Below are 15725 nucleotides of genomic sequence, written 5' to 3' on the forward strand. Positions count from 1 at the left end.
GAGATCGGGAGTTTTTGGAGCCCGGGAGGGCGAGCACAAGGACTTTGGCGTCTGGCCTAGTCGAGGAGGGAGCGGGGTGGACGGCCGCCATCCTGCTTTCTCCCCCGGCTATCACACACAGGCTCTCTGATGTGGTCTTGGTCCCATTCCCCCCCCGTTTGGACCGGTGGGGGTTATCCCGGTCCCCACTGGTGGGCCCACGGCAGTAGGGAGAGGAACACTACCACCTAATCCACATCCAGTCTCCCGCACTCTGGAGCTAAAATGGCCGCCACCTAAGCCTCCACGAGACTACCCGCGATGAGCAGCCTACAGGCGGAACCCCTACGGAGGCTGTGAAGGGATCCCTGCCTCCACTTGCAGGCCCCACGGTAAAGAAGGCCCTACAGCTGAAGGAGGACTTTCGGCAGCACCCACCCGCATCCAAGCACAGAAGCTCCGGCAACCACTCACCTAAGCCAAATTCCCTGAGCAGAACTCACATAGCCGCCTGACACCCGAGTGGACACACTCACGGACTCTGATGCCAACTCCAGCGAGATATAGATCGGAGAAGGCAGATAAGAGCCCGTGCTGCGACCGGCAGAGCAGAGATGGCTGGGTTTATCATTTGGCTTGGATGCCTTTTCCTATCATGCTGAGCCAAGCCGGTGGAGGGAGGTGGTGGAGGGGTGTTCCAAACCAGCTAAATTGTATATGAGCCTTTAGCATTAACCCCTGCCTCCCCATATTCCATGTCAAGTCCCAAGTGGTATACTAGCTACTCTTTTAACTAATCTGTTTATGACTCCTCAATTTAGAACATGCTTCTTAACCAACTTAGAGAGATTGTCTAATCATATAAATGCTCTTGTTACATAATCCTTTGGTCTAAGCTTGTATAATGTGCTGACTCTCACAACCTTTTAATATGCTGTCAGTCAACTAAGCGTAATATATAAACCATTAATGTTTCTATTCCTCATGACGTATACTAGTCACCCATGCCTGTTATAAAAAAGAAAAATGTGCAATTTCCATATGCCAGGATAATGTCTTTGATGTAAAGCGTATGTGTGCTGTTGTGGCACGTTACACGTAGCTGTTAATTATTTGCACAGAAAAATAAAGAATTAAAAAAAAAAAATATGATGCCAATTAGTCGTCAACGTTTCAGTCCCGGTTCGTCAGGACAGCATAACATATCATAGAACAAAGTGACATTATATAGGGGGAATAAGTACATTAACTTACCCCAGGTGTGTCTCGCCCGCGTCGACCAGTGCAGTCTGCGCATGCATTTCACTCCGCCCAGTGATGACGTGAGTCTATGGTGCCTAGAATTATATGTGCCGCTATGGATACGCCTGACGCATGTATCCCCAAAATCAATAAGATTAGTTTGGCATGATCTCCCTGATGTAAACCCATGTTGTCTCTGATCTTGAAATCCATGTGATTTTAGATGTTCAACAATCCTATCCTTTAACATGGTTTCTATCACTTTCCCCACTACTGAAGTAAGGCTTACTGGCCTATAGTTGCCCGACTCCTCCCTACTATCTTTCTTGTGAATGAGTACAACATACAAAGTACTACTTCTAGATACAGGGAACAGCAATGGAGTCGAATGTAGCGCCCACTTATGCCAATCTATATATGGCGGCTTTTGAGGAGGCATTTATATATCTGCACCAAGCTTTTTACAGCATGTTAGGCTTTGGCTCAGGTATATAGATGACATTTTTTTCTTTTGGACGGGGAGTGTGGATGATTTGATGCTATTGAAAGAAAAGCTAAATTGTCGTCTTGACACTTTCTTTCACCCTGGAATTAAAATAAAAAATAGAAATATATAAACAGTGTTGGCTACCTCCTCCTCCTCCACCGCCGCTTCCACCTACACTGCCACGGTCACCACCTCCTCAACCTATGGGTCACTTAGTATAAACTATGTACACAATAGCAGAGGCTTGTGAAGGCCTTTTCTCAATGCATCAGGAGTTGAGCATTTCTCCATGCATAAGGACTGCAAGAAATGCACCACAGGCCGCAAATGTTTCTTTTTTGTATGTCCTAATATTTTGGGGGCTACCCCAATTAAAATAAAAATATATATTTATAAAAAACAGTGTTGGCTACCTCCTCCTCCACCACCGCTTCCACCTACACCGCCATGGTCACCGCCTCCTCAACCTATGGATCACTTAGTATAAACTATGTGTAGCGGAGAACTGATTTCCCACAGCTTAACTCCACCAATATATTAAGAGGATGCAGGAACAAGTAATAAATCCAAGAGAATATCCAGCACAATCAGCAATAAAATCCAATAGTATCCCATCACCTTTCCCAATCACTGGACGACACACAGTATCAGGAGTAGAACTGAAGTTTAATATCAAAATTCCTGCTTTTATGAGATTCTCCCATGCAAGGGAGGGATTCACATCAATTATACATTACACCAATCATATAGACGTTACCTCCCACACATCTCCTCCCCTTAGCTTCACAGTTAACACAATTATAATGCACATACTTTTCCCCACTCTTTAGATGCACCCCAAACATGTGTGATATACCTTTTGTTACGGACCGTTTCAGCATAAAAGGGGAAAAATCCGTTTAGGCGATAATCCCCTTTTCCCAGAAAGGCACAGCTCCTGCAGAACATCAAAACTCACGAACTCGGATATAGGTGAATAAGGTAGCACTCCGGCTGGAACCTCACAAATAGCTGCTAGCAGATGAATAGGAAAAGCAGACATCAGCTTACACTCCTTAGCAATCAATCTCCAACAGCATACAGTGAATCCCCCCAAGAACGAGACAAGGCTCCGTGTTGAAGGTCAAGCAGTGGTCTGTTTATTCAGGGCTACCTGCCCCTGTATTTATGCAGGTCTCCCACCTGGTGGACACTCCCCTAGGGGACCAGATGGAAGACTGAAACAGCAGACAGACATGTATCATTTTCGTACACACAGCCACAATACATTCCCACAATGCATCTTGGTTTCCTCCTCCCTGCCCTGGAGATAATTAATGAAGTAATTCAATTATCTCCTAAGACAAAGGCCAGACTCCATTATGCACATGGTGACACAGAAACAGACTATCACTTTAAAATACCTACAGACACATTTTATACATAAAACACAGACATGTAACATATCCCCAGATAGCTCAGGTCTGGGTGCACATTATTAGGTGAATGGCACCCAGATCACACAAATACATTTTAATTGCCATGGAGCCAAAGTCTTTAATTATACGAACAGGCTCCATGGCATGGCTATCTGGGTTACTACAGTTCACATAAAACATAAACTACCGAATTTCCCTGCATTCACCAAATTCATACGAATGAGAACCAGGGGCTGGAGGTTCAGCGGTGCCTGCACGTAAAAGTGTCCGATTTTGGTGCATGAAAGCCGGGCAGAAAAGTGTTGGCTGCCCGGGGAGCTCCAGAACAGCACCACCTAGCGGCCGCTAAGTGTAACAGCGGCCACACAGTTAACAGGCAATTAACCGCAGCTTCAGGGAGGTAAATTGGCAGCACACTCCAGCTTCTGGGTGGCCAATTAACAACGCCGGCCGGCTTCCCACGGCTCTGGGGAGGTTGGTGAACGGCTGTTTGTTCGGTAGATGAAATCTACCGAACTGCTGTGCAGAAAGGGAGAAATAAATCCTTCTGCACAGCAAAATTAACCCTTTAGCTGCCGGTCCATAGTCCAGAGGCAGCAGGCGGGCAACCAGGCTCCTCCAATACAATGTGGCGAGATTGGTTTCGTCACATCTCTCCCCCTTTCCAAAAAGACTAACAGGGTACCTGACCTCCTGCCGGTCAGTGCCCTTGTTAGTCCAGCAGCCCACCCACAAAGCAGAAAAAACAGTACAGCCCACCCACAATAAATGGTTACTACACCTGGGTAGAGGAGAATCTTGTCCATGTCCAGGTGCCTCACCACAGCTGTGTGGGGGACAGGTAGGCTGCCTTGGTGGGTTGCTGAGTGGGCAGAGACCAGCGGTACTCTGTCCTGGTGCCAGTACTACCACCGGAGTAGTCTGGTTGGAGCCTGGTTGCTGGAGACGGACTGTCTCCCCCTTGGATACACAGCTCTGTCGTGGGGGGGTAGGACCGACCGTCCCTACCCCCTGTGTGGTGAGTGCAGAGACCACGGTCCCATCTGGACCGGTGGGGGGTTTACAGTCTCCCCCTGGTACATTAAGCTGCCGCTGGGGAGAGGGGGTAACAAGCTCCTCTCCCGATAGAACACTCTGCCCATTAATGATCCGCCGCTGGGGAGAGGTGGTAACAAGCTCCTCTCCCATACATACTTTTAGTTTTTGCTTAGGGAGACCGACTGTCTCTCCTCCCAATACAGAGTCCTGCTGTTGGGGAAAGGAGACAGGGCTCTCTATTCCCTGCTGGATACTCTGCCGCTGGAGAATGGAGACTGGGCTCCCAATTCCCGGCACATCACACTGCCGCTGGGGAATGGAGACTGGGCTCCCAATTCCCGAAAAATCACGCTGCCGCTGGGGAGGGAGGACGCTGCTCTCCTCTCCCTGTACTTCACATTGCCCTCCTGGCATATCACTCTGCTGCTGGGGGGCAGGAACAACTACCTCTGCCCCCTGTAACTCAGCCTGCCGCTGGGGAGGGAGGAGGCTGCTCTCCTCTCCCTGCACTTCACATTGCCCTCCTGGCATATCACTCTGCTGCTGGGGGGCAGGAACAACTACCTCTGCCCCCTGTAACTCAGCCTGCCGCTGGGGAGGGAGGCCACTGCTCTCCTCTCCCTGCACTTCACATTGCCCTCCTGGCATATCACTCTGCTGCTGGGGGGCAGGAACAACTACCTCTGCCCCCTGTAACTCAGCCTGCCGCTGGGGAGGGAGGACGCTGCTCTCCTCTCCCTGCACTTCACATTGCCCTCCTGGCATATCACTCTGCTGCTGGGGGGCAGGAACAACTACCTCTGCCCCCTGTAACTCAGCCTGCCGCTGGGGAGGGAGGATACTGCTCTCCTCTCCCTGCACTTTACACTGCCGCTGGGGAATGGAGACTGGGCTCCCAATTCCCTGCAGGCTCGGTGGAGAGACCTCGGTCCCATCTCCACTGGCCACCTGGGGTTCTTCCCAGTAAAATTGTACCATCTCGTCCTCTCTGAATGGGTCTGGCTCTGGGTATGTCCTGCTGCTGTCCTGCTGAGCTTTCTCATAATATTGGAACAGCTGTTGGTAGTCCTGTTCTAGTTCCATCTCCCGGGTTACCAGGTGGACCAGGTCTTGCTCAATTTCATGAGTGTCGTCCCAGTCATACCTGCTCTCCCTCCACTCAAAGAGATCACTGAACCGGGCTTGTGTGGGGCTCCCAAATTCAGGCTCTGAGAGACTCCCATAACAAGCCAGGACCATCAAACTCCTCTCCCTCTGGCTTGTCATGCTCGGCTGTCCAGGGCAGGTGCTGTGCAACATACCACCAAAGCGCCTGGTAGGCATCCTCCAGCCACATCTCCTGCCATACCCGGAGCTCCAATTCTTTTACCCATTCCTCCCTGGGCTGCTCTCCCAGGAAGGGCATCCGCAGGGCTAGTCGCTCCTGCAAACGCTGATCTTCCTTGGGAAGTCTCTCACCTCGTTGGTATTCCACAATGCCCAGTGCCTGGTACCAGATGCCTTTCCTTAATGCCTCCCGGTCATCAATGTCACCCTCATCGTACTCCACTGCTGGTTCCATGCTGTTGCTTTTAGGGTCGCTGTACTGGGACATGCGTTGCCCTCAAATTGTAAAAATCCAGAGTAATGGTGTCTCCTGTAGCTGTCCCTCTGGCTGTAGGAACGATCCCGCCGCTTGCCACCAATTGTAACGGACCGTTTCAGCATATGAGGGGGGAAAATCCGTTTAGGCGATAATCCCCTTTTCCCAGAAAGGCACAGCTCCTGCAGAACATCAAAACTCACGAACTCGGATATAGGTGAATAAGGTAGCACTCCGGCTGGAACCTCACAAATAGCTGCTAGCAGATGAATAGGAAAAGCAGACATCAGCTTACACTCCTTAGCAATCAATCTCCAACAGCATACAGTGAATCCCCCCAAGAACGAGACAAGGCTCCGTGTTGAGGGTCAAGCAGTGGTCTGTTTATTCAGGGCTACCTGCCCCTGTATTTATGCAGGTCTCCCACCTGGTGGACACTCCCCTAGGGGACCAGATGGAAGACTGAAACAGCAGACAGACATGTATCATTTTCGTACACACAGCCACAATACATTCCCACAATGCATCTTGGTTTCCTCCTCCCTGCCCTGGAGATAATTAATGAAGTAATTCAATTCTCCTAAGACAAAGGCCAGACTCCATTATGCACATGGTGACACAGAAACAGACTATCACTTTAAAATACCTACAGACACATTTTATACATAAAACACAGACATGTAACATATCCCCAGATAGCTCAGGTCTGGGTGCACATTATTAGGTGAATGGCACCCAGATCACACAAATACATTTTAATTGCCATGGAGCCAAAGTCTTTAATTATACGAACAGGCTCCATGGCATGGCTATCTGGGTTACTACAGTTCACATAAAACATAAACTACCGAATTTCCCTGCATTCACCAAATTCATACGAATGAGAACCAGGGGCTGGAGGTTCAGCGGTGCCTGCACGTAAAAGTGTCCGATTTTGGTGCATGAAAGCCGGGCAGAAAAGTGTTGGCTGCCCGGGGAGATCCAGAACAGCACCACCTAGCGGCCGCTAAGTGTAACAGCGGCCACACAGTTAACAGGCAATTAACCGCAGCTTCAGGGAGGTAAATTGGCAGCACACTCCAGCTTCTGGGTGGCCAATTAACAACGCCGGCCGGCTTCCCACGGCTCTGGGGAGGTTGGAGTACGGCTGTTTGTTCGGTAGATGAAATCTACCGAACTGCTGTGCAGAAAGGGAGAAATAAATCCTTCTGCACAGCAAAATTAACCCTTTAGCTGCCGGTCCATAGTCCAGAGGCAGCAGGCGGGCAACCAGGCTCCTCCAATACAATGTGGCGAGATTGGTTTCGTCACACCTTTAAATATGGTACCCCCTGGTAGCCCTGATCTAGGTGGGAAACCTTTCCAAAAATCACCCAGATCAGACAAGGGGTTCGGGAGTTGTAGGAAGGTAAAGTTTTGACCGACCGCATGGGCAAAGTAGACAAAAATAGTTCCATGAGATCTGGTCAGTCTCAATTTGTGCCCCAAAAGTCCCAAAAGGCTATACCATACATAATGTAGTCGGTAACCGGATGAATCCCCTAGTTCGTGGGATTCATCCTACCGAACGACGGACCGCCCGTGGGTCTTCTTCGGTGTTTTCTGCCGCCCCGGAGGTCCCAGCGGTGTTCAGCTAGTCGAGTGTCCGTTTTGAGTTCCAGGCACTCGACGACCAAACACCGCTGTTCGTGGGTTTAAGATTGCTGCAGCCACGTGTTCGGCTGACGAAATGGCGGCCACCCAGGGAATGTAGCAGCGTGTTCCTATGTAAAAAGGGAATAGGAGAAGCAATCAGGGAAGTAAATTACATGTATACTGTACATCAGGGTGGTCCGGTTGTTCGCTACTTTGTTCGTATAACGAACAAAGTATGGCCATAGATAGTGATATGTAATTATGTGTACAGGCATATGAAATACCTCTGCAGTGCCAACAATAAAACAATAGATGGGACAGCCAAAAAGGGGTTTTGCTACACTATGTACACAATAGCAGAGGCTTGTGAAGCCCTTTTCTCCATGCATCAGGAGTTGAGCTGCGTTTGCACAATGAAAGAGAATACCCTGCACTCCAACCCTCGCTCAAATGGATAATTCTGTTGATCCTACTGACAGCCATGTTTTAGATTTTGATGTATGTTCTTCCAAAGCTAAAATCAAAGATTCCATCTAGTGGTATTTTATGGCTCAGCTGTATTTTAATTTGTTATGTTATTTTTAAGTGATTTCCCTAACCACATTTGTTTGCAGGGCACTTGTCCTACTCTTACCCCCATTTTACTTCCCTTTGCAGCCCTGTAGCCCTTTCCAGAACTTTTTTAGAGGCATTTTTGTGGCCAAAAGTTCGGGTCCCCATTCATTTCAATGGGATTCGGGTTCAGGGTCAAGTTGGGGGTCAAGTTCGATCACGAACCCAGACTTTTTTTTCAAAGTTCGGCCGAATTCGCCGGACCCGAAACATCCAGATGTCCGCTCAACTCTACTTAGTGATTATGCAAGGGAGTATGAAGAGCATAACAATTGCTTATAGCAGATTCCCCCAGTAAGAGACAGTACTCTAGATTGAGGGTGAAGTAGAACAGAAGGTTTAATGGTACAGATGCTTCTTTTATACAGTATTTTCCCACAAGGACACCGCCCACGTGGACCTTGTGGGGCACAGGACATGAAATGCACAATCCAATAAAAACAGTCTTTACGTTTGAACACTCCCAGTTACTGTACACAAACCCTCCACTCTGCCTGTGATACAATTAACAAAGACAATGGACTGACTCAATTACCACAGACAGAAAACACACATTTTTACCGAAAACAAAGAAAACATCCCAAAACACCACATATCCAATGACCTGGGTGAACAACATATCCAAAAATCACATGCATTAGAGCAGGGGTTCAAAAGTTTTCTGGAAGTCTCTTTTGACCGACCGCAAGCATGGTTTCATGCCCAAAATAGTTCCACAGATTTCGGCTGTGCGGCTGGTCTATTTCTAATACTAAGTTCCGTTCGAATTCACGAATGGGGGCCGTCCGTGCAAATCCCCAATGTTAAAGTGGCATTCAAATTGTCTAATGCCGTTCGACTCCTGTCGAAGCGTTGAAGTTCGATAGAAGTTAAAGTTCAGCGGTGTTGATGCTGTCGGGTATCCGATTTGAGTTCCATGAACTCGACGGCAAAACACCGCTGGCCGCATTCGGCTAAACAAGATGGCCACCGCCACGTGTTCGACTGTACGAATGGTGGCCACTTCGACTACTTCGGCACTTCGGCTGTTTCGGAAGTTCCATTTTGAAAGTGCAAATCTTTTCCAATAATATTTAAAGAGGCAGGATCAGTGTCTTAAAATCCAATAAGCCCAAATAGGGTTTTTAACCGGCAATACACCCCAGGGGCAATAGTCACAGGGCAAGAGGCTGGCAAGCAGGCCTCTCCAATATCTTCCCTTAAAAGAAAAATGTATTCCTACTTATCGTAATTTTCTTTTCCTGGTCATAAGCCATGGCAGCACAAAGATCCCACCCTTGGATATTGCTGGAAACAAAACTGAGGGTGGGAAGGGTAGGAGGGGTTACTTATACCTTCTGTTTTAATTAGGTTCCTGTCTGGTTAAGAATAGGGAGGAGCTACCCATTGTTGTACTGCTATGGCCTATGACCAGGAAAAGAAAATTATGGTAATTAGGAATACATTTTTCTTTTACCTGGCCATATCCATGGCAGCACAACAATGGGCAATACACAAGCAATATATATATATATATATATATATATATATATATACACATATCCATATCCATGGCAGCACAACAATGGGCAATACACAAGCAATATATATATATATATATATATATATATATACACATACATACACACAAATATATACACACACATATATATATATATATATATATATATATATATTTGCATAAGTAATGCAAAATAAATATATTGTGTAATTAAATAACCAATCAGTGCAACATTAGCCATAAATAGCCTTGACAATTATATCCTCTTTTTTCATTGCGTCTTCCTAAGAGAAGAATCATTTTAATTAAAAAAGCATATTAATTTATAACCATGATATTTAATTTTTACAGAGAAAGATAGAACATTGTTAAAGAAAACATCATGTAAATGAAAAAATGCTAATTGCATAGGTGATTGTGCAAGGAGACCTGTGTCTGCCTTTTTGTACATAGTTGCTTATAACTGAAGCGATTTACATAAACCATAGCAGCTATACCCATGACACATATTTTGTACTATGCACTCAAGGTAGAAGCTACATTTCCTTTTTTTAACCAGAAAGTACTTGTGCTTTGCTAAATATCTCACATTCATTCAATGGCTCACATGTGCAGTCAGTGACTTTGGCATATGTTGTACACACAGACCTATTCGACAAACAGTGATTAAGATGTTAATACGTTGATAAAAGCTGCAGTGTAACTGCTATCTACTTTTTTCAGAAGTATCACTTATTTGATCTGCTGAATAGAAATGCAGTTGGGAAATATATTACATATCCCTTAAACTCCTGATTTTGGTCAAATGTTTATGGAATAAGGCAGACGCCATAGAGACTCCTGTGTTGTCTTTTTTAAAATAATTTTTTTGCATATTGTAACATAATTTGTATCACATATACATTTTTTTTACTAGGAAGATGAAATATGTATGTGTTTTAATAAAAAGGGTGCATTCTCCAGGTTATGTCAGCAACATTGTTTAAGCAAAATCAAAACCTGTAATAATTTTAAAAATCAGCAATTATTGACTTCTGTAAAGGCATTTCAAAATATGAAAAAAAAACTCAATGCCTCAGAAATGTATGACTACCTGAAAATCTGACTTCAGGTGGCGTGGTCTGGTTGAGCATAGAGACGGACGCATGGGAAGAGAACTCTCATCCCCTGGCCTAAATAGCTCTTTGTTTACTCTCTAATGAAAGAGAAAATGGTGAGAAATAAGACATCCACTGTTGTAAACTTACAATAAGACTCACCTCTCAGATTTACCAACACCATAAATTATTGTATCTATAATGGCAGACCTACGAGGGCTGTGGTCCACAGAGAAGTCCTCAGTGAGCACGAGCAAATTCCACCCTGGTTTTAAGCTGAAGGAGCCCTGGCACAGATCAGGACCAAACTGTCCACAATATCCACAACATTGCTTACCAAATCTGACACTGGCACATTGCTCAAAGAACTCCGATCATCTGTGAGCAAAGTGGTGACTACACTAGATGCAGACCTCTCTGCACTTAAGTCCAGAGTGGATGCACTCGAAGCGGACTCAAACAGAGCCATGGGCAGGGGAAAATGCTATTGGCCCTTAGACGCCAGTCTGAAGATCTAGAGAATCGCTTTTTTTAGGAAGTGACGAAGTACAGAGAGCAACAACAAGTAGAGAGGCCCTCGGCGGTGACACCAACCTAGCCCCTAAGTAGACAAGGGGACCCAGTGGGCCCAAAGTATCAGTGGGAGAAGCCTGAGAATTGTTGACGCATCGTGAGGCCCTGTGAACATAAGCTGGACGGTGAAAGGGCCCTATGGCAGCATACACACATATTAGGGACTTTTCCTGGGTGGACTATCTGGGGATATTTTGGTAGGAGGGGTGTGGGACATTAGGATCTGGTCACACAGGCCCTTAGATACCATCACTAAGGCTTTGAACCTATCACCAAATATGGACAAATCACAATCAAAAAAGAAAAGAATTTATACTATAAAACCTTGCCTCTGATTGCTCTCCAGATGCTGAATGGTCCAATAATCATCAAATCTCTGAATTCCTCTTCCAACATGTTACTTTCACCTTATCAATGAAAACAAGATTTGGATGCCTCCTTGACTATGGAGGAATTGGCTGAAGCGATTAAACAATCTCAAAAAATGGTCTGCCACTATGCTATATCAAAACCTTCAGTGGACTATTAATAACCCAAATTACTTGCAGGCCTAAATTCTATATTGAAGGGAGGTGATTCCCCAAGAGACTCATTGGCAGCTACCATTACAGTGATACCAAAGGATGGTAAAGACCAACCAATCTCATTACTGAACACAGACTTGAAACGGTTTTCTAAGATCATAGCATTACAGATTGGGAGAGTGCTGCCAAAGCTGGTCCACCCAGATCAGGTGGGATTTATTCCAGGCAGGGTGGTGAGAGACAACATGATTTGTGCATCAAATATTATGCACATGATGTGGCGATCAGTGTCTATGGTCCTTACTCTCTCTACAAATTCTAAGAAGGCATTTGACTGGGTGGACTGGCAGCTCATATCTTTGACTTAACCGGCCATGGTTCGGTCCGCATCTGATGGCCTGGATTTATTTCCTCTGTACAATTCCAGGTGCTCGCATCTGGATAAATGGCACATTGTCATTTCCCTTCCCGTTAAGGAATGGGATGACACAGGGGTGTCCCCTGTCCCACCTCTTGTTTGCTCTCACCCTGGAGCCATTCCTGAAGGTGGTCAGACAGAATGGGGATATTACGGGGTTCACAAAGACAATTAGTTGTTCTTCATAGAGAATGTCTCTGATAAACTTGATGGCCCTGCTCTCCATATATGGTCGACTTTCAAACTTAAGATTAAACACCGACAAATTGGAAGCCTTTCGAATTGCCATGAAAGGAACAGAAGTGGGACATCTGAAAACACTGTTCACCTTCATGTGGTGCTCAATGCATCTCAAATACTTGGGAATCAAACTAACGGAAGACACTGATAATTGGTACATTGCCCCATTTTTAAGCAAATTAAGGGCTGACATGAGGTGATGGGTGGAATTATGCATTTCCTGGTTCAGTAGTATGAATGCGGTCAAACACAATCTGCTACCAAGGGTACTTTTTCTTTTATAGACCATCCCTATCAGGATCCTTGCAGCCTCCGTTAAGTCCTTAAAATCCCAGTTCCTCAAGTTAATTTGGACAATAGGTAACCCCATCATTAAATGCACACAACTGATGCTCCCAAAGAGAATGGGGAGGTGGAGCTCCTTTCAATTCAAACTTATTACCTAGCAACACATCTACGGAGGGTATTGAAATGGCCTGTCCCTAAATCCTCCAAGCTCTGGATTAACCTGGAACTGGCCCAGGTGAAGGAAAATCTGCATTTACAAATCTGGAAAGTAGAGTCTCTCAAGGATAAACATTTAGCTGATAACCACTTAATTTGAAGCATGGCTCGTGGAATGGATAGCAGTCGTGGAAATGATAGCAGTCCCCGTTGGGTCTTTCTACCACCCCAGGCCTGCTAATGCCCATCACACATAACTCGGACCTGACAGCCGGGCTCACTCCGAGGGATATACAGAACTTCAATGTATAGGACAGAACATACCTTAGGCTGTGGTGCGGTGAGACGGCTCTGAAACTGCTGCCGAAGCTGATCACTGAACACTCTCTCCAATGGGCCTCAATAGGTTCTATCATTTCTAGGTTAACACTTACTACATACCTCTCGAGTGTAGATCTCTGGTGCACAGAATCCTAACACAGTTTGAGGAGTTATGTTTAGCTAGGGAGCACATACAACAAGGCATATTAATGCTTTACTCCATGCTGCTGACTAGTGATGTACCGAACTGTCCGCCGGCGAACAGTTCCCGGCGAACTTAGCGTGTTCGCGTTCGCCGCGGCGGGCGGACACATGCGCAGTTCGATCCGCCTCCTATTCGTCATCATTGGGCAAACTTTGACCCTGTGCCTCTCGGTCAGCAGACACATTCCAGCCAATCAGCAGCACTCCCTCCCTTCCACACCCTCCAACCTCCCTCCTAGCATCCATTTTCGATTCATTCTGAAGCTGCATGCTTAGTGAGAGGAGGGAAAGTTTAGCTGCTGCTGATTAGATAGGGAAATTGATAGCTAGGCTAGGGTATTCAGTGTCCACTACAATCCTGAAGGACTCATCTGATCTCTGCTGTAAGGACAGCACCCCAAAAAGCCCTTTTTAGGGCTATAACATCAGGCTGCTTTTTTTTTCTCCTGTGTAATGTAATTGCAGGTGCCTGCCTGCCAGCTTCTGTGTGAGGTTCACATTGGATACTGTGCCTACTTGCCCAGTGCCACCACTCATATCTGCTTTAACAATAGGTTAAGCTTTACATTTAAAATAAATAATTTTTTTTCACTGTAATAGAAGAGCAGTTGCCTGCCTGCCAGCTTCTGTGTGAGGTTGGATGCCTTGCCCATTTGCACAGTCAGTGCCACCACTCATATCTGTTTTAACAATAGGTTAAGCTTTACATTTAAAAGAAATAATTTTTTTTTCACTGTAATAGAAGAGCAGTTAGTTGTCTGCAAGCGTCTGGGTGTCAGGCCTACTTCAGCGTGTGCTCTGCAGACCTGTGCCAGCGTGCTTTGACAGTTGCCAATCATATCTGGTGTCTCTTTAGCGTGCTTTTACAAAGAAAAAAGGTTTCTAGTGTAAGCTAATAGCAGCCAGTCAGTGTCCTTCAAGCGGCTCTGTCAGTCCTTCCTTCAGTGTGTGCTCTGCAGAACTGTTCAAGTGCACATTGCCAATCATATCTGGTGTCTCTATAGCGTGCTTTTTTTTTTTTTTTAATTCTTTATTTTAGCGTGCATGAAAATACATTAAGTGGGCTTGTCATGCCCCAACAGCTTTGACCACCAAACAGACAGACATTCAACAGTTGGCTGGCATGTGTAATATTCTGCACAATTTTTATGTTAACAAGTTGGTTCAGTGAGTATTCATAAACATTGATCAGGCACAGTTTAGAAGTTAAGGTGAGTTGTAGTTCAACAGGTTGGTTTCTCGTTTTGTTTAAGTAAGCGAGTGCATAGAGTATATCAGGAAAGCTTATTCGATGGGGATGAGAGACAAGACATGTATAGGCATAATGAAGATGATTCCATACATTAGGGGACATATTAGGTAATCTAGTGGTTTGGTTAAGCCTGGCTTTTGTATGTCTAAACAGGCGGTACCTGTTTGCTGGCTATGCTAGGTTAGGGCTCGAGCTAGATTGTCAGTTGCTAGAGTACAGTGGTGACTAAACTAAAATATGCAATAACTATAATAACCAAACCAAATAAGTAATAACCAAAACATCGACCTCAGAAGAGAGGTTACTAAGCATTTACAGTTCACATTTTTACATACGATTGTAAGAACAAGCATGGTTCGCCATTGTGTTACACGTTGCAGATAAAGTTACTGTGGTAATCTGCGCTAAATAGTCACTTTTGCTAAATAGTAAGGTCTGTTACACAAAAAAGAGAGAAAATCAAGAGGGAACTGTGTTCCTCATGTGTTAACTTTGGGCCCGATACATAAGCGGTGTTAAAATAGTTGGTGCGCTGGGGTGCGCTGTGTTGCGTGGATGCATTTGGCCTGCGTGTGGGATGTATATTGATCGATGTGCCTTAATGTGGGTTAGTTGAGAACTGCGCATTATGATAATATCGTGAGTGAGACTCGGGCTTGGTTTATCATGCTACGCTAACCACAGGATGAGTTGGGTCATACCGTGTGTGTCGTGGTATAGTTTGGTTAGACCGGGTAAGCATAGGTCATGTATATATAGCGTAGTACCGTATGTCAGTGTAGTAAGGCGCGATTATGTGTATCGGAAATGAGGTGGGGTTGTGTTAAAACAGGCTAGCCTGGTTGAGATACCACATGCTTGCTGCAGTATGGTTCGGTTATCCCAGGTTACTACAGATCGTTAGAGATACAGCACTTCAGTGGTATCAGGAGTGTCAACAATTAAGTGTGGGAGGAGCGCATGTGCCGCGTAACAGCCGAAATTGCAACCAACAAACAAGCTAAACGGAACATACGTTTTATACGGGGGCTCACGTAGCCCAAATTAGTGAGTTTCAATAAGCTAACCTGGTAACTTCCACTTGTGTGTGGTAAACGTTTAACATTCTAGTAAGTAGCTGGTAGGCCACTAACATCTAGAGCAGGACATTTTACAATT

Source organism: Pelobates fuscus, chromosome 2, assembly GCF_036172605.1.
Source record: "Pelobates fuscus isolate aPelFus1 chromosome 2, aPelFus1.pri, whole genome shotgun sequence".
NCBI classification, from domain to species: domain Eukaryota; kingdom Metazoa; phylum Chordata; class Amphibia; order Anura; family Pelobatidae; genus Pelobates; species Pelobates fuscus.